This window comes from Palaemon carinicauda, chromosome 33 (genome assembly GCF_036898095.1).
Source record: "Palaemon carinicauda isolate YSFRI2023 chromosome 33, ASM3689809v2, whole genome shotgun sequence".
NCBI classification, from domain to species: Eukaryota; Metazoa; Arthropoda; class Malacostraca; order Decapoda; family Palaemonidae; genus Palaemon; species Palaemon carinicauda.
In genome coordinates this window covers 16,596,053-16,601,113 of record NC_090757.1, presented here as the reverse complement: position 1 = coordinate 16,601,113, position 5,061 = coordinate 16,596,053, and the positions used below count along the sequence as shown (strand labels likewise).

General features: G+C 36.3%; 1 long non-coding RNA gene and 1 pseudogene across 1 annotated transcript in view; one reads left to right on the top strand and one right to left on the bottom strand.

Annotated features, from left to right (window-relative positions):
* Nucleotides 1–5,061, top strand: part of LOC137625868 (uncharacterized) — a 469,270-nt gene that overhangs the window by 193,184 nt on the left and 271,025 nt on the right. The gene's annotated exons all lie outside the window — the stretch shown is intronic.
* LOC137626079 (lachesin-like) overlaps nucleotides 1–5,061 on the bottom strand; it is a 197,893-nt pseudogene that overhangs the window by 140,330 nt on the left and 52,502 nt on the right.

Sequence of the window (5,061 nt, the reverse complement as noted above, 5' to 3'; positions counted from 1 at the left end):
TGATTTTGGGTACGTCTGCTTCCCCGATTAGATGGGGGAGATATAGGATGAGGTGCCTCCTTGGGAGCAAGTGCTTTAAAAACCATAGAATTATAACGGTTATGGTCAGTGGCGGATTAAGGCTCTTGTGGCCCTAAGGCAAATTTCAAGATTTTTTAAAATATGGCCTGAATTAATGATAAAATTTATATTATTGTACAATAATAACAAATATCCATTAGTAAACATTTATTTCTGAACAAAACCTTATCAATTTTACATATGTTAAGGTAAGGTACTACTACATACATGTGTTTTTGTATACATTAAATTTTCACTTTTCTTGCTTTGACAGTAGCAAACTCATCAATCATAGAACTGAAGTCAGTTTCGGATAGCAAATCTTTTTCAATGCACAGAAGTGCCAACACACCAAGGCGGTGCTAACTCATTGTGGATCGCTTTACATTCTTAATTCGAGTAAGCTGGGAAAAGGACCATAACTTATGGTAGCCTATTGGAAACGTGTGTCGGGCTGAGGTTCGAGTCCCGCCTATGCTCCATAGTTTCTTGTAGTGATTGAAACTTCATCATCCTTGTGAGCTGAGGATTGATTAATTGATTTGGAGTTTTCTGGCATCCTGACATGTAAGGTCATTGACGCCGATTGTGAGGTGAGGAGGTGGTGTTTTGAGTAGCCTATAGGTCTACATGCTGAGTCATCAGCATTCATTCCCTGGCTCTCTCTGGTCCTAGCTTGGGTGGATGGGGCTTATGCAATGATCAGTCTTTAAGGCATTGAGGGTCCCTCAATTTTTTTTTCTTTGATAATAAGGGTGCTTGCATCCGTTCAGATCGTCTCTCTGTCCCTTCCTCTGCCTACTTGAAAAAATAATTCTAGCTACCCATTAGGCCTTTTTTTCTTTTTTTCTTCTTTTTAAATGGGGTCCCTCAATTTTTTTTTTTTTTTTTTTTTTTTTTTTTTTTTTAATAATAAGGGTGCTTGTATCCGTTCAGACCGTCTCTCTGTCCCTTCCTCTGCCTACTTGTCCTGGTGGGCATTGTCGATGTTCCTTGCCTCTGCCATTCATGAGCGACCTTTAAACCTTCAAAGAGAGACTTTAATTGTAGATATCAATTGTATGTTGAAGTCTATACGACTATTCCTGATGGCAGTTCCATTTGGAAATGTGAATGGACATCTGGACAAGAGTAGTTACCAATTGTAGATTGAGATCACAATGAAAAATCACAGTACCTGAAACTATAATTTGATGAACTGGAAAAGTTTAAGGTGCCAATAACTGTAGGTGGAGGTCCATTTTAACACCTGGAACCTTATGAAAACCAATTATAGGCGTCTATCTGACATTTAAGATGTTGTAGTTATAGATTTCCCGTGATCTGAATTCACCATTAAAAGAGACACCAGATTTAGTAGCAAATGGTAATTACAGAAGAACATCTGAATGTACACATTAAAAGTTATAGATACCAACCGTAGGTGGACATATGAATACCATCGGGAAAGTTGTAGACACCAATTTTAGTGGACATATGAATACCATCGGAAAAGTTGTAGACACCAATTTTAGTGGACATATGAATACCATCGGGAAAATTGTAGATACCAATTTTAGTTAACATATGAATAACCACCTTGAAAGTTGTAGACACCAATTTTAGTGGACATATGAATAACCACCTTGAAAGTTGTAGACACCAATTTTAGTGGACATATGAATAACCACCTTGAAAGTTGTAGACACCAATTTTAGTGGACATATGAATATCATCGGGAAAATTGTAGATACCAATTTTAGTTAACATATGAATAACCACCTTGAAAGTTGTAGACACCAATTTTAGTGGACATATGAATAACCACCTTGAAAGTTGTAGACACCAATTTTAGTGGACATATGAATAACCACCTTGAAAGTTATAGACACCAATTTTAGTGGACATATGAATAACCACCTTGAAAGTTGTAGACACCAATTTTAGTGGACATATGAATACCATCGGGAAAGTTGTAGACACCAAATTTAGTGGACATATGAATAACCACCTAAAGTTGTAGACACCAATTTTAGTGGACATATGAATAACCACCTTGAAAGTTGTAGACACCAATTTTAGTGGACATATGAATAACCACCTTGAAAGTTGTAGACACCAAATTTAGTGGACATATGAATAACCACCTTGAAAGTTGTAGACACCAAATTTAGTGGACATATGAATAACCACCTTGAAGGTATTAAATACCAATTTTAGTGGACATATGAGTAACCACATTGAAAGTTGTACACACCAAATTTAATGGACATATTAATAACCACTTGGAAAGTTTTAGACACCAGTTTTAGTGGACATATGAATAACCACCTTGAAAGTTGTAGACACCAATTTTAGTGTACATATGAATAACCACCTTGAAAGTTGTAGACACCAATTTTAGTGGACATATGAATACCATCGGGAAAGTTGTGGACACCAAATTTAGTGGACATATGAATAACCACCTTGAAAGTTGTAGACACCAATTTTAGTGGACATATGAATACCATCGGGAAAGTTGTAGACACCAAATTTAGTGGACATATGAATAACCACCTTGAAAGTTGTAGACACCAATTTTAGTGGACATATGAATAACCACCTTGAAAGTTGTAGACACCAAATTTAGTGGACATATGAATAACCACCTTGAAAGTTGTAGACACCAAATTTAGTGGACATATGAATAACCACCTTGAAAGTTGTAGACACCAATTTTAGTGGACATATGAATAACCACCTTGAAAGTTGTAGACAGTAAATTTAGTGGACATGAATAGCCACCTTGAAGGTAGGAAATACCAATTTTAGTGGACATATGAGTAACCAGATTGAAAGTTGTACACACCAAATTTAATGGACATATGAATAACCACTTGGAAAGTTTTAGACACCAATTTTAGTGGACATATGAATAACCACCTTGAAAGTTGTAGACACCAATTTTAGTGTACATATGAATAACCACCTTGAAAGTTGTAGACAGTAAATTTAGTGGACATGAATAGCCACCTTGAAGGTAGGAAATACCAATTTTAGTGGACATATGAATAACCACATTGAAAGTTGTAGACACCAAATTTAGTGGACATGAATAGCCACCTTGAAGGTAGTAAATGCCAATTTTAGTGGACATATGAATAACCACATTGAAAGTTGTAGACACCAATTTTAGTGTACATATGAATAACCACCTTGAAAGTTGTAGACACCAATTTTAGTGTACATATGAATAACCACCTGGAAAGTTGTAGACACCATTGCAGGTTACACCAAGTGTTGTCTTATGTCTCTCATGAATGTTGGACTGCGTCAGTGATCGACGAGGGGAAGGATCCGAGATTTGTTTGCCTAGAGATCCTTACCCGCGTTTTTTTTTTTTTTTTTTTTTTTTTTTTCTTTTTTTTTTTTCTTTTTTTTTTTTTTGCGCTTCCAGAAGGCTAAAAGTACTGCCACATCTTTAGACAGACAGCATCTATAATGTTTACAACGCTTCCAGAAGGCTAAAATTACTGCCTTTTTGGTAACATCGAAAGAGAAACAGTGGAGAGAAATTTACAGTGAATGGAGATGAAAGAAAACATCTTAATACTCGAAGTACAGTTGATATAGTTCCCAAGAAGAGAGGCAAAGTGTAGATGGATAATCAGAAATATCAAAGATTGCCATCAATCAAAACGATTTTGATTGGTTCTGAAATGGCATTTAATTACTTTCGAAGTTTATCCGAATATTGAAATGTGTTGAATAGTTTTGAGGCAACAAGAAAATTGGTTTATTTAAGCTTGCAGCAACTGTCCTTAAAAGTACCAAGGTTGCTGAGAAACTTTTGTGTGTGTGTGTGTGTGTGTGTGTATATATATATATATATATATATATATATATATATATATATATATATATATATATATATATATATATATATATATATTCAAATAAGCCATATATATTTTTGATATATTAATGTCTGGATTCTCTTAACGACCTCGGGATCAGAGCCCCAGGCGAAATCACACAAAGACAAGAGCTTGGCTCCGGCCGGGAATCGAACCCTGGTCGGCAAGCTTATATAGACAGTGACTAACCCATTCGGCCAGGCGAAATCACACAAAGACAAGAGCTTGGCTCCGGCCGGGAATCGAACCCTGGTCGGCAAGCTTATATAGACAGTGACTAACCCATTCGTGGCCGAATGGGTTACGAATGGGTTAGTCACTGTCTATATAAGCTTGCCGACCAGGGTTCGATTCCCGGCCGGAGCCAAGCTCTTGTCTTTGTGTGATTTCGCCTGGGGCTCTGATCCCGAGGTCGTTAAGAGAATCCAGACATTAATATATCAAAAATATATATGGCTTATTTGAATATGAAAAACACGTAAAAATGTGCAAAATTTATCATATATATATATATATATATATATATATATATATATATATATATATATATATATATATATATATATATATATATATATATAAACATACACACGTATGCATACACATCCACATACACACACTCACACACACGCTCACACACACGCACGCACACACACACACACACACACACACACACACACACACATATATATATATATATATATATATATATATATATATATATATATATATATATATATATATATATATATATATATATATTCATGCATGTATGTGTGCGTATGCTTTTGTGCAATATGACATGTAGTAGATAAGCCAAATATCAGTGCAACAGGACATGCAGTAACTAAGCAAAATATCAAAGTTAAAAACATGTTTTTAAAGAGGTGCCTGACTGGTAGAATAATGGTTGTTTACTCACGTTCGTCGGAATAAAAGCTCTCGGAGGAAGACTCCCTTCAAAGCAGAGTAGGTGACGATGATCGCTCCTTCAGTCAGTGGCCCGCCCGAGGCAATGTCTGAGATGCTCAGCCCCCTCTGTGGAAAAGGCGAGACCCGCGCGGTCAGGAAACGACGGTATTGGAGGGCCTCTTCGCCTGGCTCTTCACACAGCTGGAGAAAG